At 35.1% G+C, this 25,773-nt stretch overlaps 1 protein-coding gene across 4 annotated transcripts in view; it reads right to left on the bottom strand.

Annotated features, from left to right (window-relative positions):
- Positions 1-25,773, bottom strand: part of LOC106181472 (uncharacterized) — a 98,099-nt gene that overhangs the window by 36,765 nt on the left and 35,561 nt on the right. The window lies entirely within an intron of this gene.

The following is a 25,773-nucleotide window of genomic DNA, read 5'->3' as shown; positions in this document are numbered from 1 at the left end:
CTTTGCAAAGGTTGAGCTACAAGTATTAAGAGTATTTAAACTAGTAATGCTAGTAAATCCTGAAAAATATCATTTTAATGGTCTGCAAAAAGCAATCTGCTTTCATGATAGACAGAGAAAAAAAGATAGTGAGTGACAAATAAAATGATGAATTTCATGAAAAGCAAATTCTAAAGTATCATTAAGTGTAATGGTTGAATTCACCAGCCTTTACAATGTGCAATTTTGCCCCGTACCATGAACGCAATGCATTAATGCAATGTAATTTATTACCCAGCAATCTCACAAATAACTCCAATTAGTGCAATTAATGACCGAGATTGGCCATAAGTTTATGCAAAATTGATCAGGTCTCAGTCAACAAGTTATTCGATCCAATGAAAGCAATAAGCTGGTATAATTTTTGTGAAATCTAGTTCTAAATAAATTATACACCAGGCTATAAAGATATGGGAACACAACTGCTGAATAGATGAATGGCAATGTGAAGGTACAGTTTACTTCAACAAAGATAACTTATTTAAAGTTACTGGTACATACTTTGGTTTTTTGCCCTAATGAGTGAAATCACCTGTCTCCATCCAAACGACCTCCGTCATTGCCATGCTCGGATGTTTTAGTGCAAGCAGCTAGCATGGCCAATGAGTACTTTAAATCAACAAAAATAACACTGCCTCCGTTCAAAAACCATCCTACTTTTTCTTCTCCCCAGGCAATTCACACAAAAAACAAAATAAAACAAAACACAACATTTTCGTATTTATTACCCAACCTTACCAGTCAAGTCTAAAATTAGTTAGCTGTACCAGAAAAGCACCTGAAAGTGCACCTGACCCTAATTGCAAACCTATTCTCCAAACAAACTACTGTGCGTCAGGCCCTCCGTGTTTGAACCATGTCCAGACTATTTTTTTCCGACCTCTTGATCCAGACACTGAGACTCCTATATCTGTTTATCTTTGCGGGGAAAAAATAGCTCGTTGAGCAGCGTTTAATGCCAAAAATAACTTTATTAATCCAGTATTCTGCCTCCATTTTCATACAAACTGGGGTCCTTTAGTGCAAAAAGCAGGGTTCTGAGTTGAAAATGATAAATTTGGGTACAACTGACATCTGCTCTGCCTGTTTCAATTTTTTCCATTTTTTTCAATCAGACAAATTACATCATTATTGTTAACTTGTCAGACATCTGTCATGAATTTTGACTAATGATATCCTGCTCTCAACCAGCTCCTATCTGTTTTTTTTTTTTTTTTTTTCAATTTTATTTCATTCAATGTATCATATCCTCATAACTATAAAGTGTCATACATCTGCCATAGAATGTTGATAAATATGATTTTTTTTTTTGGGGGGGGGGGGGGGGGGGGAGTTAAATAATGAAATTCCAATGGAAATGATCAACTAACTCTATTCTTATCCAAGGAACAAAGGAAAAAAAGGACAGAGACTGATGAAAACATCGATATCGGGACAGACAGGGGAAGTACAGTAGAATATCCAGAAATGAGAACTAAGTCCAAAGAATTGAGCTATTAATATTTAAGGCATATCTACCAGGAATAAAAATTTTAATCATAATCTACGTGTACTTGTTGTTGGATATATCCTTTCCCCCCTCCCCAACCAAAAAAAAAAAAAAAAACAATTTAAAAAGTCAATCAAATAGGAAAAAAAAGTAAAGAATATTGGTATGCAATTGAGATAATGATGATAATGACGATGGCAATGTGAGATGAACAAAACTTCCCTTTAATTGACTTTTTTCCTGGACCAAACCACTCCTTTAATATACTGTCTGTAATTCAGCCATGACCTCATGCTGTGGACTGATTGTCTCCAAAATATTCCAATCTAGGCAAGGCCATACTTTCAATGTTGTCCACTTTCAAAGTAAACCCACAAACTTGCCACTTCTGTCAAATTCACCATGCACAAATCCTGTTTGTATTGAGCTTGCTTTTAATTTTTTCTCCCCAAAAAGGTATAATTAATGTTTTAATCGTTAATCATGTCCCTAAATGGCTTTTTATTTTGAAGTCAAATCCTTTTTCGTTTTTTTGTCAGTGGCCAAAACAATTTAAGGCTAATGGCTTTTAGAGTATCCTTGATGTGGCCACTGAAGAAATGTTTAAGTATTTTCCTGTAGTATTTTCCTGTTGTTTAAGAAAACAATTCTGATGAAAAGTCTCAAGTTTTATGGGGATTGTCAGGAACTGGTATTTCCGGATGGTAGGTGGGCTGAGTGTTTCAACATTTTTTGACCTTAAATGACCTTGCATCAGCCTGAACACATTAATGGGAGAAATTGTTATTTGTCAATAAAAAAAAAAAAAAAAAATAAATAAATAAATAAATAAATAAATAAATAAATAAATATAAAAGAAACAACTATTTTTGCTATCTCTATAACCCAACAAATCAATAACCTACTTATAAGTTTACATTTAGTTTGAAATCTTAAAACTATTGAAAAAAGAGGGGTAAGCTGTCAAAACCGCATTCTGAGCATCATATATTTCGATTCCACACATTTGACCTTATTCATATCATACACAAGCATACTCAAAAATGACAAACTAGTGTCCTGTTTTTCTTTTAATTTTTCAGTCAAAAACAGGAAATGTGAAATCTGCAACAACAACAGGTGGTCCCCATCAAGATGTTGCAGCATTTTCCATAAATTTTGTAACAGAAGTCAATTAATTTCACATCATGGACCATAGATGGCAGCACCTGTCATAATAAACAAGCTCCTCTTGATAGAGGATGGCAAATATGATACATGTTGTCAATTTTTCGCTTAAATTTTGCAACAGAAGTCAATTTATTTTATATTAGGGCCGATAGATGGCAGCACATTTGTCACGTACAAGTTTATCTTGGCAACAGAAAGCGACAATGATTTTGTCATTTTTATTTGGTATGGGGTTTCAAAAAGATATAAGTCAATTCAATATGTAAATGATGATTTATTGTCCCTTTTGAAAGTTTAAAACAGAGGGGAAGAGGGAGGGTGAATTTGTTTTATCAGGGACAGACGTTTAGATATTCTAATTTTTCTTCTCATCTGCTGTAACAGAAACAGCACTATTGGCCGTCTATCCACACAGAGCATGCATCCAGATTTTTGGGGGCACAAATTTTGTTTCCAACACCAAAAGTAAACAGCAACATCTCTCTGGGCCGTTAAAATAGTTCTTCCTGTTTGTTCAAATTTATACCTGTTAATAATGAGCTGAAATTCCGATTTTCTACTCTAAACACCACCCATGGCGACTTAGAGAAAGCCTTTTTCACTGCTTGCCAGTTGAGGAACAGTAAATACTTGTTAGTAAGGCCTCTGGACCCAAAAGATCAACTTTCTTGTTACTTTTGAATGTTACACCTGTTCAAAATTCCCAAAGGTCATGAACTTTTCACTAAATTACGATGTTCTAACCTTGATCCTAGATTTTGAAACATTCCTTTTTTCCTCATCATGGTGTGAACTTAATCTTGACTTTTTTGGGGGGTACACTGAGCAAATTATCTTGTTTTTGTTGTAAGACATCAACTGCCTTAAATTTATCTAACTGCTACCACATAAAAATCTTGCAGGTTCTGCCTTTTTCCCATTCTGAGAATGGAACAAAAAAAAAAAAAATGATGATGCTCCTAAGTTCACCATCAAAGTCTTGTTCTCATTACGTGGCATTCCTGACAACAAATTTTTTTTCACCAAAAAAAAAAAAAAAAACTTGTCATTAGCATTTTTCATAAGCTTTGTCAATAAAAGAGGTTACTTTATCAGAATTGGTCCGTTTGTGGACAAGATAACTAAAAATGTTCTTTTCTTTGAAAAAAAATTCAGGATGGTTATTCAGGAGACAAAAAAGTGGCAAAAATTCCAATTGAATTCATGTCAACTTATATTTCTGAAATCAATCCTTTGTTGCTTTATGTTGGCAAAAGTCTGAGTCTTGTAGTGGTTTCAAGTCATTTAACAATTTCTTCTTCACCAGCTTCACTTCTGATCATGCTTAAAGCAAAGATTTTCCAAAGAAGAAAAAGAAAGGAAAACATTTTGGGAAAACACCTATAGGTCAGTCAACTCGTTTTTTACGCACCTGGTAACTATTCCATGACATCCTAACATGTTGCCCTTTATACTGAGAAGCGATACAAGGTCATAAAAAAACCCGAAACAACTACTAGAGACACCTAGAGACAGCAGTTCAAGTTAGTTCACTTCAAATTCAAGGCATACAAGATGTGTTTGACCTTCATATATTACAAAAAAAGTTTCCAAGAAATTAAATCAATTTTTTCTAGATCATCAAGGTTTACCTTTTCAAAAACTATTGATAAAATATATGGTGATCTATAAAGCCCTTCTTACAGTCCTGACTTTCTAATAATTTTTACAGCGTCTTATACAAGTGAAATCCATCAGACAATAGCTCCATTAAGAGCACGAGTCAAAAACAAAATTACAAATTTAGAATTTCAAAAATGGTTTATGAACTATAATTCTGTGTAGAGTTTTGGGCGTGGTATACCTTGATAATAAAGGGAAAAGTTGTATTTATTTTTTTTTATTTATTTTGTTTTTTGACACCTGTATCAATACCTTGTACTCATTCAGCCCCTATAAACTCTTTCCCCTGAGAAAAGAGCGGCAAAACAGACCTGCCGTTGCACTTTTTCACCCTAGGTCTTCCTCCTATCTTCACCTGAAGCAGACAGGCCTCAGAAAGCAGACAAACTCATCCAAGTCAGCTTAATTTCATTTCAATTGGTTGTTTTTTCACAGATCAACAACAGGTGGTCTATTCCTCTATCCTGTTTACCAGACAATTTCAACTACTAGGATATTTCTTTTTAATTTCCAAACATCAGGTGGTTGTCTAGTGATAGAGAAAAAAATTCTACAGCCAACTTCATAAAAAAAAAAGAAAAAAAAAAACATCATCACAACAAGTCAGACAGGTCAGTTGCGAATATTTGTGTCTGTGAGAAAAATATCCTGGCTCAGTATGAAACTGCTGACTGCAGACTTTACGAAAGGCCAAAAAATCTGTCAGACATTCGGTCTGACAAGCTTGAAAATTCTGTCAGACCGAAACAAAATCTGTCAGACCGAAGTAAAATAATAGAAATATGAACCATTATTCATGTTTTCATGTGTATTTTCTAACGTTTTATATCACTGACATAAATTCAAATATTAAATTTTTGATATATATTTATTTGTAAAAAAGTAAAATAAGAAAGAAAAAAAATAGACAAAAAATTACTTGCATAACAAGTTGTTTTTTATTTAATGAAAAAGACGCTGTGGAATGACACAAGGGCTAAAAACAATACAAGTATGAAGAATTGTGTAGCTAGCAATATCAAATGTATGTCCATAAAAACGTCTGTTATTGTTAATCAGATAACCATTTCACATCTTGTTTTTGGCAATAACATATGCATATTGAAACAGCACAATAAGGCAGTCTCTTTCATCCAATTGAAGCTTTGACAGGGACTGTCCATCCCGAGTCCAAGTTCCTTCTTCATTTTATTTCTTTTTTATAAAAAAAAACTCAAACTGTGAGCTTTTATCAAGTTCATGTGCACTTTCTCCAACTCGTGGTGAACGGTACATGCAAATACGTACATATGTTCCATAATTTAAGAGCCCGTAATAAAGCTGTAACATTTATGTTGCTATTGGTCAAAATGATAACTTTAGTACTCCTGACAATCGGCACACACTATTTTCCTCTCCTACAGGTCACAAGTCCGCCAGGGCCTACCTTCTTTCCAATTTTAGTAAACTTCCGTTTCTCTTCCTCACTTCGTTTTCATTTTTGCCACGCTTTGCACCAACGAAGTGTTTAAAGTTCAACAACGTCATTTTCTAAACAAAAGACTTATCCATGAGTACTGTGTTCGACTGATAATGAAGAAACAGAGGATCAAGTCTGTAAAAACGCAAATAGCACGGGCACATGTGTTGCAGCCATTTTGTCATGTAGGGGTATTATGAAAACGAAAACGAGACTGTACATTACATCATTCAGGAATCCCCCAACCTCAGCCAGTCACAAAATAGTATTTGTGAGTGAAACTGAGGTTAATAAATTATGTATAATTAGCTGGGAACTCCCCGAGATTTTCACCCCGTCTCTCTTTTCGAATGTAGTAAAATATATCGTCCAGAAAAGAAACAACAACGTATTCCTTATATTTACACATTCCCAGTCAGTTTGAAAATTCACCGGACATACGGTCCGACGATACAGGATTTTTTATCGGACCGAGACGAAATTTGCCAGGCATGTCTGACGGTCCGACGCCTTTCGTAAAGTCTGTGACTGCATTGGACTGTGTGTATGTGTGTGTTTATGTATGTGTTTGTGTATATGTTTGTGTGTGTGTGCATGTGTGTATGTATGTGTGCATGTCTTTGTGTGTGTGTGTGTGTGTGTGTGTGTGTGAGAGAGAGAGAGAGAGAGAGAGAAAGACTGCACAGTGGCATAAAATCAAATTAAAACAACACCTTAACGTGCCCTTACAATGACAAAATAATGATTTGATTTTCCAGTCTAAAAACAGCCCTTACGTCAGAGTTGGTCCAAGAACAGGATAGTCTACATCATCAACAATCCCAAGATGGGAACCAAAACCTCAATACCAGCTAGTGCTAGTCTGACAGTGCTCTGAAGTATTTATAGGTGGAGCTGCTGCAGGAATTTCTTCAATAACAATGGCATTCCCTCTGTATCTCCATTCACTGCAATACAATTTATGCGTGTGTATGGGGGGGGGGGGGGGGGGCACTTTTTATTCACGTGACCCTGTGTTTCAGAGATTTCATGACAACTTTGATATTTCCATCAAATGTTGTTAGAAAGTACATCAAGAACAGTTCACTTTGACATTCCGGGTGCCTAAGCTCTTACACTCCCCCTCCCCTGCCCAAATTATTTTGTTTGTTTGGTGAAAAAAAAAATCCCTTTTCTCTAATCTCGCATTTGGAATCTATAATGTAATGGAAAATGATCAGAAAATAAAAATTCTTCTGGAATGAACCATGAAATATAATCACACTTTCTAGGATGATTAGTGCAGGTCCATTGCCATCGTTAATGTGCAATCAGGCCGTTAATTGCGTTTTTCAGATTCTGATCAAAATATATCCTTGCATCAATTACACTTATGAACATTTATACCAAAATATTGATCTATTTCAGTTCAAGATAAACCCATAATAGTCCACTTAAATATCATAATGGCCTGTATAACATAAGCCATGCACCTTTCACATTCTAAAAACAGGAGAGAATTTTTGAGAAATATTTCTTTCAGTTAAACAACTGATGACCTATCTCGAGTCAAAAGAGGCTAAAAACGTAGCCTGAAAATTTAGACCTAAAGTTCTTGTAAAACGGACCTTTCAGAGTTTCTATCAAAGCACCTGAGTATACCAACATATCATGACCAGTACTTAACAATGGCCATTAACCTCCCAGAGATTTTTTTCAGGAAAGGTCTAAGTTCATCAAACACGTATAAACAAAATTCCCAGCACTCAAATGATTATCCAGGCGCAGAATTGCATCCCATTAGTTCCACATCTCTGGCAGAAAAAAAGCCAACAATGAACTCTATTGTTGAACTGATTTGCGGAGATAGCTCTGGCTTTTCACCCTATCTGTGCCATTTCTCGGACAAAAAAAGGGAAATAATGAATTGCAAATTTTGCAGTAATCAAGTGATGTATGGTGATAACTGTGGCTTTCAATTCCACTGGGTAACAGCTTTGCCAACATCAACAACAACAGCGTTTCAGTACACGTAGCAGTGTCAGTCCAAGGGCATTGCCCGAGTGCCAATGACATAGAGGGCGAAATGAACACAGCCAGAAGTGCCACTCCCACTTTTGACCCATAATCTGATTATTTTTGATTTTTTTTTTCTTCGTTGGCTTTTTTTTTTTTTTTTTTTTTTTGGGGGGGGGGGGAGGGGGTGACTGGCAGCATTGGGTCAATCAAGATATTTTTTTTGGGGGGGAGGGGGTGACTGGAAGCATTGGGTCAATCAAGATATTTTTTTTTTGGGGGGGGAGGGGGTGACTGGAAGCATTGGGTCAATCAAGATATTTTTTTGGGGGGGGGAGGGGGTGACTGGAAGCATTGGGTCAATCAAGATATTTTTTTGGGGGGGGGAGGGGGTGACTGGAAGCATTGGGTCAATCAAGATAAACCTATCTATATGAAGCAACATTTAAAAAAATTCTTTAAAATTTGAAATAAATCACTGTTTTCTAGATACTTAAAAGCAGTGTATTAGATAAAGTGTACCATGTGGATCTATTTTTTTTTCAATTGTGTGACTGTGTATTTCAATAAGCCCATGAAAATGCAAAAATAAATAAAAATAAATAAAACCATCTACCACATCAACAATAAATTTAATTTCATTTTCTGAAGATTTTACACAAAAATCAATAACCTTTCAAGCTTTCTTTTCAAAATACAAATAACAAATTCTCTTAAAAGAAAAAAAAAACTTTCCATATCTGTATGTTGATATGCTAGCCAGCAACCTCGGCATCGCTGTGTGTCCTGCATCTAAATTAATAAACAGTACGAGATCATGCCAATCCCTTTATCTCCCCTTTCTCTTGGGAAAAGTAGACTCGATTTTTTTTTTGGTCAATGTCATACAAGGACAGGTCACACTATATCTCCTAAGTTTGAAAGTTTGACAGGGATGTTGTTTATGAATTCATTAATGTCACCGAAACTTAAGTTCAAAATAGCCAGGGGCTTACAGAGCTTTGTCTGATTCATTCAAGAAGGCATAGGTTTGATGGGGACATTTCTGCACTTATTTATGTCATTGAGAGCTTAGTTCAGAACAGCCAATGAATCGTAGATTAGAGGGTAATTATAACTGCCACTGTCAAAAATTCCAAATTCCATTAACCTAGGAGACATGCTAATAAACACACTATTCTGCTATGAACAATTACTAGAAAACTTGATTAGTAAAAAGTGATTTTCTTTTAGGAAAAAAGGACCCACTTTCAAAAAGAGAAAAATTCAAAGTGACTTAAGAATTCACAAGGTCACACAATCCCACATATCTTGACTGAACAAATTTCTACAATGCAGGGAATCATTTGTCAATATCCATTTTATAGTAAAAAACACATAAATAACTATAGTAAATTTGGGGAACAATTTCTTCATTGTTTTGTTTTTTTGTGAAATGGTAAGTAAATCATTTCTATATGACATTTCCTTTGATGATGGGTTAATGTGTCACGACTCACGGACAGAAAAACACATTCAGATTCTTTACAAAAGATTCACCACCTCACCACCTTATAAATGTATCACGAAGTTGAAATTAACTTGTCAACATTGTTACCATATCAAAATAAGTGCCCTTGTCAGGCCTACCGAATCACCCCATCCTCACAGAAAAAAAACCTTAATTTAAGGTGAACCAACCACTTACCCAACAACACTTCTAGTTCAAATAAATAGTTTTGATGAGCAGGGGATCATGTTACAACCTCCTCAGGCGTGAAGCGTGACTTAACAATAGGAACTTTTGCCAAAAACAAATTATGACAACAACACCCATATTTGTTTACAGAAGCAACAATACAAACGCCAGTGCACATTGTGTGTGCATTTTATGTTAGCTGCCCTTCCCTCCCCCGCCCGGGTTGAGTCTTTTGAGGAAAATCTGGACAAAAACAGATTAGTGACAACAATAAAACTCTGAAGGTGAAAATCTCTAACCCCTTAGACATAACTCAATAACAGCTAGTTTGTTGACAAACAGCAAAGTTGTAAAAGATTTGAATATGTCTGTCTTGGTGGGAGTGGTAGTATGTGTGTGTATGTGTGTGTGTGTGTGTGTGTGTGTGTGTGTGTATGTGTGTGTGTGGGGTTGAACCAAAATTACCTTCCATCTTAAAATTTTTTCAAAACTAAAACAATAGGAAAAAACCATTTGCATCACTTTATCAAAGAAAAAGAAGAGACTTTCAACTTGACAGTTTTTTATGTATAAAACTTTAATGTTATTTACCCTTTAATGCCTTAACTACAGGTTTTAAATTGTGTCTTTATCTTTTCTGTGTTTTCGTTTTTTAGAACACTGTTATGTTTAAGTCTTCTGAACTTTTGAAGATTACAGACTTTCAATAAATACAATTATTATTATTATTATTATTATTATTAGTATTATCAACATCATTATCAACATCATCATCATCATTATTATTATTATTATCATTGTTATTATAATTATTATGACAAACTCTTCTAACCTCAACAATCCCAGGACAGATTTACCCTAGACTGGTAAATATAATATCTGAATATCAATGCCAAAAACAAAACAAGGGAGGGACGCGTACTCTTATTTAACCTCCAGCAGTCAACGAACCCCCGAGGCAATTTCATTCACAAAGCTCCTCTAGTTCGATAACAATTACCAAAGAATTTAGCAGTCAACAAACAAGTTGACTTTTACTCTCAGAGCAAACAAGTGATTTGACTTCGCAACAATGTTTGAGCGGTGGTTTCCACGGCAATGGCATGCACCCCGCTTTTCTTTTATTCGGAATACAACTTTTCAGGTTTAATGATTGTAGGTTTCATTATAATCGAAAGGCACAAATATCAAGTGTTAATAGTCTCGAAATAAAATAATGACTCGAAAATCGAAGACCTGACCCCATTGCAAAAGAGTGAAAGTTTAAAATGATCCAAAAGTACACTACATTTATAACTCTGTTCCCATAACCTCTTTTTTAAGGTGAGAACCAATTAAAATGGCGCTCATTATACTTTTATGAAAAATACTACTGGGGAAGTAAATAAACAGTACACTTGAACTAAGAATTGGACAAAAGCCACCACAACGCACATTTCTTGTTTCATCCATTACAAACATCTGTCATTTGCAAACACATTAGAGCTATTACTTTGTTGTTCATTTTCAGGGTCTGCTTTTGATTTATGAAATCAAAACGTGAAAAGAAATTAAAAATACACCAATCCCCAATTATTCTTTATTTCAGATAACGGCTAGTTTTGATTACTGAAATCAAAATACGCCAATTATTTTCCAGTTGTGGAATCTAAAAAAAAGGGGAGGCACTAACCTCAAAATGCCTTAAAATGACTCCAATTCCGTCACTACCAAAAAAAAAAAAACAAAAACAAAAACAAACCTAAGCATTTCACTATTTCGACTGTAAGGAGATGTCTGTTGACGTCAAAGTCTTTCTAACTAGGTGTCAAGAAATTTATAATGATGAGGGAGTTGTCTTGTTGTTTCATTATTTCACAAGACCAGATGGTGTGGTGTGGTCTTGTTGTGGTATGTACTACATTTGTTCTACATAACTGGACAAGGGACTGGCTTATGGCATGCAGCTGACAAAAAAAAAAAAAAAAAAAAAAAAAATCTACAAACAAATAATAATTAAAACTGTCAAACTTATCTTTATCTGCTATTCATTGTAGAAAAGGAAAATATAATATTCTGATCCTTATGAAAATCAAATCTGTTCATCCTTGGTCTATTATCAATCTGTAAAAAATTTGAAACAAAAATCTCCAGTATTCTAGGCCTTCATCACAAGTAACTGACACCCTGAACTGTTCAGTAAAATGCTAAGAAGTAAATTGCTCGACACAAATTTTCCTACTGCTTTTCTAAATCTGACCCAACTTCTTCTTTTCAGTTGTTGCTACACCTTTAAATAAAAAAGGCACAAGATTTTTAATCTTAGGGACCATTCCCAGACCCTATTGTACTAACTGTGGATCGATCTATCTCCCAGAGGATTCTCCCTAAATTGCAATCAACTTAAGTGGCTTAGATGTCTGCCATGCCTAGTGAAGCTACTAGGGGGTAATTAGTTATCATTTAGCAGCTTCAGTTGGCAGGGAAGACGTGGAAGAAAAAATCCTCAGAGATGGATCAATCCTGTTAGATCAATCTAGGTATGAGAACCCAGTCTTACAGTTGCAACAAGCATGTGACATATCACAAGGTAGTGCAACGTGGCCTTAGATAGTCTAGATAGTCCGAATCTTTTATTTGGCCTTATCCTATCCACTCAGGGTCAGTTACAATGAGATATGCAAGACAAATATGGGTTATCTTAAAACCACAATGACATCAACAAATAAACCTTGATATAGGACAAAATGTAAAGGTTATGGACCTTACACATTGCTAAGTGCAATGCATGTAGTACTTTTTTAAACCCACTTTAAGAGCAGATATCATAAGGCTCAAAGTTGGGATAACAAAGATCAAAAATTAATTTCTTTTCCTTTTTTTCCGATTGATAACTTGGTTCAAAACCTTCTCAAAAATGCTTGTTGCTATGGTAACAGACAAAAGTTTGTACTTTGTAAACCTGCCTTCCCAAGTACAAGTATCGCAGTAAAAAGAGTGCTAAAAATTTCAAGATACTTTTTTCTTCTCAGTAACATTTCTTTTCAGAGAAAAAAATCTATATTTTAATTTATTTAAGGAAAAAAAAAAGGTGAACAACATGTTTTTTGCTAGGTTATAAATTTCCCCTTCTCTCTAACTTAATTATTGAAAGCAACTCTGAGATGTAAATCAACACAAAAAATATCTCGTAAATCTTCTTGAAGTTCTATCTCCACCTCATCCTAGGGGAAATATGAGAAAATTACCTGCCACAAAACATATAAGAAAAATTGGCTACATTCTCACTTCCAGTGAGATTCAGCAAAATGAAACTAAGTGGCACTATTTGACTTTTTTTATTTTTTCTCCAAACCAATCTTATTATCTCAAAAAATCGTTGAATTCCGTATTATTAGCCTTACGCTCCAAAAACATACCGCCCCTAGTCAATTATTGACTATACAGGCTAATTAAACATACACTGCCTTGTGTGTACGTAGTATTTGAAGTAAGTCAGCTCAAAAGAACTAAAAATATCGCCAATTATAATTCACGAGATAAACAGTTTAATTGAGGTCCCGCACCAAAAATAGCCAAAGCCTTTGGCGAGTGGTTCAATTAACTGTGCAAGTGTATAGTGCTGATAAAAACAAAGCCAATGTCGACCATCCACAGATATGAAAATGTCACAGTTTTTGATTTATCACTTGTTTGTGCAAGTTTATCCGTGACAATAACGAATCACTCTTCCTTTTTCCTCTCGCCTCTCTCTCCAGACTAGCCCTGTTTTTTCCTTAATTACAACACTGTAGCAATATGTCATACCTATATTAGACCAACCCTTACCAGGAAAAAAAGGGAGAGGAGGGATAAGGGCTTGTATTAGAGATAACTAAACACATTTTGTTCTTTCGCCTTAATAATATAATGTATACTTAACATTTTTATTAAAAACGTACATCTTACTAAACATGACATAATCTGAAATATTGGAGATGGTTTGTGGGGGGGGGGGGTAGATGAAAAACAAAATATCTAAAATGTTTTAATTTATGATTCATTTGTTTGTGTTAGTCTCTTTTTGACAGTAACAAATTGGTTTTCCTGTCACTGCCAACCATCCCTCTTTGGAATCGCTCAGCATGGTCATCTCTGCTATTAGAGAGAGAGGTAGGGCCTATGTATCATCTCAAAAATATAATAAGTATTTTGGGGGCAAAATAATGCAGTGCATGAAAAAATAGGAATAATTCACCTGAAACTTATAAATCTTTCTAATTCTTTACATGAGATGCAATTAAACTTACAGAATGTGTAAGTGTGAGTGACAATAAAGTGATAAGAGTTTCTTTTTATGGTTAGAAATTCTAATCAGATGCTTTGCCCAGTTAGTATGGTACCAAGTTGGGTCGTCCCAAGTGAACTATAAATGCGCCTTATCTACAATGAGTAAAAACCAGTCTGATTTATAGATTACAAAAGTGCAGCATGCTAACAAGAGAGAGAAAAGTTCAACGACCGGTTAAGAAACTATTAAACTCACATGCACCCTTCTTATGTGTTGTTGTTTTAGACTCAGCACTCAGTAAATTACTGAAAATTACCGTAACTACTCAGAAAATTAGAACAAAGATGATTATATTTTTTCACACAAAAAATTATCTTTCTATATAATTATTGACATTGTTATTATTCCAATATTTTGAAATTTCACGGCATCCTCCATTCTGAATCTCTAATATGCAATTTTGTCAAAAGCTTAACTCTCAAACTACAGCCTAATGTTGCATATAGTGTCACATCATATGTATGATCCAAATTATAAATGATGATTAAAATGAGCCAAAATCCCATAACCAATTTTTCAAAACCTGTCACTTAGTGATGAATGATTATAATAACTATAAATGGAAGAAATAATCCATTTTGCTGCCCCTGTCATAAACAACCTCCGCTAATGGAGGCTCTGCACCGAGATGATATGATCATTATTTCATTATGGTTCTAGACAAAAAAACTCCTCAATTAGTGAAGGTGTGAGTGATGAAAAATATCACCACTAACTTGGAAAATAAACTGTCGAGTGTGAAAACAACAAAAAAGGATGCAATATATTCATAGTTTGTGCAGAGAATGAAATTACTAGTAATATATGACTTTGTATTTACTTTTTCATACAATGGTAGAAAACTGAAAACCATTTCATCATGCATATAAGACATAACCTGGGAGCATTGATGACAACCTAAATATCGTAATATAACAGAAACAAGCAAAAATAATAATAATGAATAATAAAAAATAAAAAGGTTCCCACACAACCTAACAACCCTCTTTACATAAAACTTGAACATCTCACATAAAAATTTTTCTGTTTGGGATTTAATAATTTGCATCGTAACTGTTTGTGAAGCCTGAGAATTAACGGCGTATACAATGACTTGCCTACAGCCCATCACACAAAAATGCTTCTTCAGTCCCTACAGGTGTATAACGAGTTAAAAACCAACTGTGCAGGTAAAGAAATCAAGAATTTTTTTCTGCACCTGGTACAAGTGCTTTTACAGTCTGGGTGAGGATGTCTGATCATTCATTCTCCACTTCTGAGGTCATCGGGAAATGATTTTTGCCAAGTGTTTTTGTAAGAATTTGGTAGGAAAGGAGAGATATAAAGAAAAGAGATACAGAGAACATGAATGGAATTGTAATAATTTGGGAATTGGTGTTTATTAATATTTTTTATTGTTTACCATTATCACATTGTTAAATAAAATGTCTTTATTCAGTGAGTCCGTTTGTATGAAAAAGAATATTATTATTATTATATTTTGTCAAATTATATTGTCCCCAAATTTGACTTTTTTGTTTCTCAGACAGACAGAGAGACAGACACAAGAATAATGCAACAATAACATCAAGGATATATACTATCACATCAAGCTATAAAGAAAAAAATCTTCCCAACATAAAGTACCAGTTTTCTCACGCTAAAACTTCGACAAAAAAAGTGCCAAAAATCTTCTGCCATTGTCCTACATGGTGACAAGATGACTCAAAAGTCTCTCGTAAGAAAAAAAAAACAGGTAAAAAAGGCACACAAATATAAAGGTCCTTAAGTTCCTTCCCACCTGGGATTAGGGCCCCATACCACAATATAAAAAACAGGAAATGAGTAAAAAGGTTAAGATCTTGAAACCCAATACCACTGTCTTCATCGACCCTGCTAATTTCAGAGGTCATCTACGTCACTGTACGTGACAGTTGTGTTATAATGGTCGAATCGTGTTGTTGGAAAGATAAAACGGGTACCATTTTTATATTTATACTAGTCTTGTGGTCATTCCAGTCTAGTGAATCTGATTATCTGATGATTTTTTTTCCCGTGCTCTTTATCTGATTTGTAAAAATCACTGAACAAAAATCATGTTTCGTTCTAGGAGATAAGATACCACAGAGATGTTCCCATCTCTTATTACACAAAAACATGCAATCGGGTATTGTAACAGATGCGTTATCAATTTCCCATTTTTTTCCTCAATCACGATATACCAGTACACACCAATGAATGAATCTCAACATATCAGGGGTAGAAAACATATAAAGTCTCTTTACTTTAGAAAAGATTTACTTTTTATATCATCATTACACAAAAGAAAATGAAAACACCAAATAAGACACATGAGTTCATTGATTTTGTGATTCACCATTGCAAGAATCGTTCTATAAAGTTGGTATATTATAGAGAATCACTTCTTACTTGTAATTAATAAATCAGCGCTTTCAAATGTCCAAATTTCATACAAATGACACTGATATATTACATACATCTTTTTGATGAATAATGTACATAATTTCGTTATAAACTGCTTGCATTGCTAGCTTGTCAATTACACTCCTCTCTATTAAAATGGCCAAAATGTTTTTATATCATTTCAGGACTGAACAGATCCATAAATTGGCAAAGTTGGTGAGTGTTAGTGCTACACAGAGGCTGGTCTTAAAACAGAGTTATTCTAGAGAGTGGATCAAAATGATGTGTACATATACCACTCTCGTTATTTAGTCTCTACATGAAGAATAACTAGATGTTTAAATTGTCCTTTCTTGTAACAGGCTGATCTTGTTTTTTTTTTTTTTTTTTTTTTTTTTGTGAATATCAGGTTTACCTTTAAAATTTCCCTTCCATCCTTATACATAATAATAATAATAAATTAATAATAATAATAATAATAATAATAATAATAATAATAATAATAATAATAAGATTAAGTATCTGTGAATGTAAAAAACAGATGGGGAGAAGGCGTTAAAGTTGACCTTGACCTTAACATATAAGTACTCAGACGACCGACAAACCAATGGTCAGATGGAAATAATAATCATTATGCCAGAAAAGGCAATCATTTGGGAACAGAGTTAGTCCTCGTCAAAAATAACCTCGTATAATTTTGACCGTCATAATCCTTGCCATTATCATTTGTCAATCAATTATTCAATGTGTACCTTCATGAACTTCCCTTCCCATTAAGAAAATGAAACAAAAACGTGCCCATTTATGTCAAAAATGTACAGATGCTGCCATTTACTGTCAATTATATAGATTGTTTTTCAGCTGCTGCCTTTCATAATATTTTTTTCTCGGAAATATAAAACCCACACGCGCGTGCACACATGAATAATATTAATAACTAATGCATCCACATCATGAAAAATAGGTCCAGAAAGCAGGAGGAAGTTTAACAAATGAAAAATAAGGGGAAAAAGAGATATTACACTGATAAATGCAAAGATGAAACCAAGAGATTGTTCACGTTATTTTTCTATACCAGGAAACACAACAAAGGAACAAAGAAAATGTTCATTATTTATAAACATTAAGATGACATCTAATATCATTTTGTCACACAAAGCACTTTGGAGGAAGTATTTTTTTCTTCTTTTTTTTTATAACTAAAACAATTTTATACATGAACAGAATAGCAAGTCTAAGATTTCACACATGAAAGGTCGAAATGAAAATTATAAAGCAAGTCACATGCACATGTTCAAGGACTCGTTATTTATGCCTGCATATAAAATACAAAAAAAAAAAAATCTACATTTCTTGAAAGTAAAAGGTCACTCAGTCCACCCGCAAACACCTCAACAATTGCAAATTCCACGCAACGATAAACAAAATAAACAAACAAGTGATGTAATTATGAAAGGTGGTTGTGCATACTTATAAACATCAACTTTAAAGGGACAGACGTAATTCAATAGAAAACGTACCGGAACCATAACATGAACAACTACCATTATTACCATCAAAGCTGAACACAAGTGGGCGTGGCAGCACTCCAGACTGTGACGATAACCTAGTAAACATTTATAATTGAACAGACTGACCAATAATAACAAGGTGCAGTGACCACCCAAACCTGACCAGCGGTCAATTTCATGTCCAAGACTGACCAGGTGGTCACGGTCACTTCCTGTAGGTAGAGTTGTTTTGACATGTTGGTGTCAATAATAGCAACCGATCCTTTAGTGGCCACTTGAGTAAGATTGACCACAATATTAAAGGGTGCAGTGACCAGTCCCACACGCACAGTGACCACTGAGTTTGGCCACTGACCACATCAATAGAGGACCATGACATAAAGAGGAATTTCTAGTTATAAACAAGATGGAACAAACTTGATAACCCACCCCCTCTCATCGTCTTCATCAGAATTCTATCCCCTTTGCTAGAATGAGCAGGAAATACCAGGTTTACCTGTAACAGAACACCTGTGTTTGGGATGCCAGGAACAATAGCAATAACAAGGGAATGACGTCATTTCAGACGATTAACTGGAATAATAGATCCCATTTTTCCGTTCTCCATCCATCCATCCATCCATCCTCTCTCTCTCTATCTCTCTCTCCCCAGGTGCATGGTCATCAAATTCAAAGGGGTGGGAGAGGGGGTTCTTTTTCTAGAAAAGTGAACCTTTTACAATGCAACCTTTGTGCACTTAGATCAAATTTCACCCAGAGCAGACTTTTTTCCCCAGCAAAAGTCCGAACCCCTATCACCCTGCTCTCTCTCTCTCTCTCTCTCTCTCTCTCTCTCTGTCTCTCTCTCTCTCTCTCTCTCTCTCTCTCTCATTGTTTGAGTAGTATATACGTATATGATATCACATGCTATATACTGATCACTCTTCTTTACCACCACATATTATACAAATAAGGCCTGCATTGCAAATGGCTCTGACAATGGCAATGACCATAACAAAACACCAACAATGACAATTATAAGAACGACAATGAAATACTATGGTCGGCAATAACAATTGACCTGTACTCAGCAAATACCATCAACAAGTGCAAGGCCAATCACGTCAATAACAACAATGACCATTATATCCACAACATCCCCAAGAAATAAAATAACACTTAATATGCTGTAATCAACAAAAGCGCTTAAAATGGAGTGACGTTATTCCTGTCTCCAAACTATACCGATCAAACTTAAATAAACCCATAATTTCCTTACTGCTTGTTCGCCTACTTTTGTTTACCAACACATACACTACAGTATGCCCTAATCCTATTGAATAAATCACAATTAAATTTCCTGTAACTTTGTATGTTACATAATGGCTGTCAAGGCGATGTCCGTAACAAAGGCAACGACTGTGGTATTACAGGTGGTACAAGACGCGGCAAAATCTGTTGATCTAATTTACGACATTCATTGTTGATCAAATGGGTGTAATTTGTGAAATTGTTTAGGATAACACTTCAGGGGGAGCCCTAATACTCCACTGAGAGCAGAATCTTTGAGTACAGAGCAATAACCCCGTAGTATTTCACCAAGCAATTTACACAGGGTATAACTCGTGCCTTGAGAGATCTTGAGAGATGATGTTTCAAAAAATCAACATGTCTTGTTCATCTGGCGGTTCATAAACATTGCTTCTATCATCCTGAATTAGTGAAAATGAAACAAACACAAATTCCCAATCAATTTTGATTCAATGAGGAATTAGAGAAAGTAACAAAAACAAAATAGGAAGAAAAAATCTCTTCTTGATCGAAAAACCATCTTCTTAGTAATCACCTTTTCTTGGAAGATGGACAGAGATTTCCGACATAAAAATTCTCAACCCAGACTATCATTAGTGGGTATCCGGGCAAAAATTATTAGCTCGTCAAGAATGTCTTGCTAATGTGTCTAGACAAAAATAAAAATAAAACATCAGGCGAGGACAAGCCAGGGCACATAGTAACTAGGTCAGAGAAAAAAATGAGAACTTTCAGAAAACAGTGGGATTTTAGTCCTTAATCATAAATAGTTGTATAAATGGATTTAATAAGCTGAATATGTCATTTCATTTAATAGAAGTAGTAATTTCAAACTTTTTTAGCTAAATTCCATCTAATATGACTAATGAATTAATCTATTTTGTTTTTCCTTTTTTTCTGAATATTAACACTGTTGACTGGCAAAAACAAAACTTAAACACGCAAGGTCGACTTTGCACGCATTTTGGCAAATAAGATATATGCCTGTCAGATATCTAAGACTAATGCGTCTGGTCAAGAAAAAGGAAGCTGACACAGAAAAAAATCTTGGGGTCAACTGAGCTTGTCAACCTAAGTGCCCATAAAAAGTTCTTATGACCATTGTTGGTCCTTTTAAAATATGACAGAAATGGGGCTGGAAAAAAGGGGCAATGTGGAGAGCAGGACCTGAATAGAATGACAACTAGGGATGTACATGTTTTCAAGTTTCTCTCTCTCTCTCTCTTTCTCTCTCTCTCTCTCTCTCTCTCTCTCTCTCTCTCTCTGCTTCCATCCTACATCTCACCTCCCTCCAACTCTCCCTCTCTCTTCTTCTTCCTCTTCTTTTCTTTTTTTCTCTTTCTTTCTTTTTCTTTCTTTCCTCTACCTCTTTAACTTCTTCTTTACTCTCTCCCTCTCTCTCTTACTCTTCTTTTCACTCTCTCTCTCTCTCTCTCTCTCTCTCTTTTAAGTCCTTTCTCTCTCTCTTTTAATTCTTTTCTCTATCTCCCTCTCTCTCTCTCTCTCTTTTAATTCCTCTCTCTCTCCAACCAGCCCCCAGTCCCTGTCCTCAGCCATTAAATCCCCCAGGTCACACACGCATAGTTGACAGTCCGAGGCCGTGGACTACCCCAGCTCACATTATCAACTCCCATTAAGTCTATACTCCTCAGCACGATGATGACATCTTTGGAATACAAAAAAAGTCATCATTAGTAAACAGCCTTTTCAGAACGCCACTGTGGAGAGCATGGAGCAGATTCATAAGTGCTTTATGAATATATAATGGACACAACTTGGCTGGACTGATTTTAGGATAATTTTCTTTTTATTTTGGGTCAAGATGTTGGGTACAAATCTGAAAGTCAAACTTCGTATTCATGCTGTGGAATTTTACAAGTTTGGTGGAAAAAAATCCCCAAGCTACCACAAAGACAACCTTATTATTCTATAGGTTAATTCCGAACAAGGAACACGGCAAAAAATCATTTAGGCTTCTAAAACACCACAATAACAAACAAGGCATTATTTAATGAAAACACAATGGGGATTTTTGTTAACTGGTTTTTAATTACCTGCCAAATGCTACATTGTTTCCCATAACTGGGAGACAGAAAATAAAGCTGATAAACAACATCAATCAAGTACTGCTGACATGGGGACATTTCATCTGAATTGTCAAGTTTCCTTTTTTATTCCATACCCTGGAAATGTAAGGTTCTCAATCTAATTCTCTTACTTGGCCTGACTACGTAAATTTAGTAAATTTACCACAGACAAAATGATCTTGCCAAAAAATAAATTGTTTCTATTAGGAGACTAAACATGTTTACTACCAATGAAGCATGACATTATAAAACTTTCATCAAAGTGTTTTTTTAAGCCTCATTGCACAAGGGACAAAAAAATTTACTTCTAACCTTATGATGATGTCATGTTCATTTGATTCTATTTACGGATCTCGCTCTTTCTAAACTTAAATTTCTTACTAACAAAAGTGGAGAATTTGCCTATCCTTTGTTACTACATCCTGTATAAGGACATTCGGTGTAATTGCCTTTGCCTGACTTGATCACGTGAAAAGAAGAAACACATTTTCCTCATAAACAAATGTCTTATGTCTCATCCACTGTAAAAAGGACAATTTGCGTAGTATTTACAAAATGAAAGGACCTAATTTTCTATTAGGTTTACCTAACAACCAAAACAGAAATAAACAAGTTGTTCCAATTTGTGACCTTCCTGAAATAAGAATATGTTTTTGTTTGCCTTTCTGTAGCTACGTGTTTATAAGCACATCCCATGTCTCGTTTCCCAAGAAGTAAAATGGTCTAATCATGCTAAAATCTCCTTTGCTTAATTGCATTAAGTTTCCACTTAACATGTACAAAACAAATTGCCCTGGCGTCCATTTCCAAAATCCAATCCCTTTATTTTTTTAAATTTTTCTCATTTTATCTTTTTCTTTTCTATCCAAAAGTGTAGTGATGTGTGTTTTTTCCTATCTCCAATAGCAATGTTCGAATGTCACTTATATATTTAATATGAGACAATCAAATAAAACCTTTCACACCACAAATTCATTTTTCAACAAACACATCACAAATCAGCAAGTAACATAAAGGAATTAACAAAAACAAACAAGGAAACCATCATTTTTTCTCAGAAAAAATATTTTTCCAACCAAAAATGAATTTCTTTATCACGCATTGGTGGCGTCCCACCTTTAAGGTTGCAGCTCTCCAGTATACATTGTCACAAGGCACAATGAGGAAGGGAAAAAACCACAAAGTGTAATCAAGCGTTGTAGCAGCTGCCATCGTGTCAACGCAGCTCACACGGAGGAGTGTGGATTACAAGCTCTGTCACACCCGCATGTACCCAAAACAAAGGCAGATCCACGAGGGGGGGGGGGGGGGAGGGGGGGGATGAAGCAAGCCTTCCCCTCACATAGGAGGTACCTACCCTCTACCAGGGAGGACATATTATTGGCAAATTTTCCAAAAGCCAGAGAACCAAATGACTATAGGGTGCATTCCCAGAGATTTAGATCGATCCAGAGATTTAGATTTAGATCGACCTAACTCCCTGGGGGTTCACGCTAAAGTGCAGTCAGCCAAGCGCGCACGACAGTTAATTACCCCCTTTCAGCATTTAGTAGGGGGGACAGATGCTTAAGTTGGCTAAGCTGACAGTAATCTGGTGAGACTCTCCACAGGGATAGATCGATCTAAAATCTATGGGAATGGGGTCTATCTGTGAATATCCTGTGAGAAATCAATCTATCGCCCTGGTAGAGGGGAGGAGGTACTAACCTAAATAATAGTATCACAAGCAAAATGACACAAAACCAAGCAATTTTAGACATCAGCGTGACCTAAATGTTACATTATTTTTGCAGAGTGAAGTGGGGCAAAAATGATTAAATCTATGTATGGAGTCCAGGTCAGTTCCTGAGTTAATTCGTCTAGCCAGGCCTTCCCGTCCATTCTGCATCTTTTCATTCATGCATTCACTGACAGCGACACTACCTTCGTGATTCCTTACGTAATTCCTGATACTGACTTATTATCTACGGTCAAAGTGGACTAAAAGTGGACTAAAATTTATTTTGCAGTATAAAGTGGGCTATCTAAAATTTAATTAGTAGTATAAGGAGACTTTAATTTCAGGTTCCTTTTTCGATCACGATGACTGGCTTCACTATTTCTACATGCTTCGCTTATCATAGACAAAAAACATGTTTTGATTTGTACAATTTTACACACCAGCAACCCCACAATTGTCGAGGACTTGTACTTTAATACTCCAGGGGGTCTCGTACTCTGAGCTTTTGTAAAGTTCGCCACTTACAAACAATGGAAAAAGACCTATTTTTGCTTCTTAGCTTTTCAAACATAATGGTAACTGACGACTGACATACCCCCGAAAAATATAAAATCTTAGGCAATATTTTTATCAAAGAAAAATTGCCAACATAACAGCTGAGATAGAAAGAATAAAATTACACCAAAAAAATGGAGTAAAAAACACTGAGGTTCATTTTTGCCTTCCTGTCAAGTCAATTAACATCAAAGACTTTTCTGGACATTTTCTTCAACCTATAACTTTCAATGAATATATATATATATATTTTTGCAAGGATGTAGAACTACCAAATGTAAAATTGAACCCAACCATCTAGGTATACAATCAAACTGTGCATATTTCAATGCATATATGCATGCCTGTGCATAAGCAGCAATAAAACATATGCACACTTCCTACATATGTGCTCACGCCTCAAGTTCCACAAAACCACATTAGACGGTTTAAAAAATGGGGGTGGGGGGGTTAGAAAAATAGCTAATCTAAACAAAAAATAAACATCACTGAATCAACAACAGTCATAAAACATGGTCTATATTTCTTCAAACACTGACAGCTAGGTCAACCATGCATAAAATAGATGTTGGTCGTTACACCTTAAATAATGCAACGTTGCGTTTATATCCAAGTTCTGCTGAAGCAGGTTTAGTATTAAAATAATGTCATGCTTAATTTATATTTGGCCTTTGTATTTTTTATCACACAATTCAGTACTATCATGTACCATGCCATGCCTTGTTTGTTTAGGGCTCCTTCTGGCGTTACACTTCAAACCCCTCAATCGTGACCTAGTTATACAACACGAGGTCACAACGGACAAAATTCCTGACTTTTTTCATGAACGGTTCAATATTAAAAGAATGTTATTTCAAGCCCATATTGTTTCGTCTTCATAGAAAAATTAGGCCCACTCACATTTAGGGGCAGATGTATCATTATATATAATAATTTGTATTTTATCACACAATACAGTACTACCATGTGCCACTGCACGCCTAGTATATATAATAGGAGCCCTTCTAGCGTTATACTGTACTTCAAAGTGGCAATTGTGACCTAGTTATGAAGCCACAACTGATGAAATTCCCAATATTTTATGAAAGGTTCGACATAAAAAAGATGTCATTTGAAGCCCATATTGTATGTCTTCATCGATAAATGCAACTCACATTTAGGGACGGATGTGTTTATTATATATAATAAACACTGTACTTTACAACAGAATACAGTACTATCAAGTGCCACTAGGCGTTTAGTTTATAAAAGGTTCAACATAAAAAAGGATGTTATTTGAAGCCCATATTGTGTCTGTCTTCATAGATAAGCACAGCCCACTCATGTTTAGGGGCAGATATATCATTATATATAATAATTTGTATTTTATCACACAATACAGTCCTACCCTGTGCCATTGCACACAATTTATTTAGGGGTCCTTTTAGCATTACCCTCCAAACCCTTAACTGTGACCTAGTTTGAGGCCAAAACTGATGAAATTCCTGACTTTTTTTATGAAAGGTTCAACATAAAAAGGATGTTACTTGAAGCGCAAAATTTGCTATCCTCACAAATAAGTGTAGCCCACTCACGTTTATAGGGCCAGATGCATAATTGTATTTATCACTTTCTTTTGTGGTCACACAAAAGGATCACTTGATAAAAACCTATTTAAATAAAATCAAATCCTTGTCCCTAAACAGATAAGGGACGGACTTATATTATTTTTTAGTAGATGATGTTGTGTCTCCCTTTTAAAGACTTCAGGCTGTCTACTACTACTAAATATAGAAAGAATTGTTCTCGGTCTTGTTATGTTATCTATACATAACTATGGTTGATGTATTTTATTCCCTAGGGGAGTGACAACCTTTCAAACAGACACAATAAAAAAATCATAGATCCGTCTTCGTTTTTTTACCACAGACTGTGAATCTACCCCACTTTTATTATATATATATATATATATATATATATATATATATATATATATATATATATATAACCCCCTGAAGATGCGATGAAACCGGTCAGGGTAAAATAACTGCTGTTTTTTTTTTTTTTGTCTCTCTCTCTCTCTCTCTCTCACACACACACACACACACACACACACACACACACACACACACAGCTATCAAAGCTGACTCTCGACAACTTCTGCTCAACCAGCCTACAACAGCTACTATATGAACTACTCTTACTAAATTAAACATGTAGTGAATACATATATGAGTATATCTAAATACTACTACAGTGCGGGACAAACAAGAGAATGTTGTAATGTATAAATCATAAAATCAATTGTTCCCTATGTCCATCCTGGTCTTCAGTGTATGCAGTCATGTACATACATGCATTTATGGTGTAATTTAGTTATTTATAAATGAAATGTCCATATATATATATATATATATATATATATAT

Source organism: Lingula anatina, chromosome 8 (genome assembly GCF_051362555.1).
Source record: "Lingula anatina isolate TDL-2025a chromosome 8, LinAna3.0, whole genome shotgun sequence".
NCBI lineage: Eukaryota > Metazoa > Brachiopoda > Lingulata > Lingulida > Lingulidae > Lingula > Lingula anatina.
This window is presented reverse-complemented; position numbering and strand designations above follow the sequence as displayed.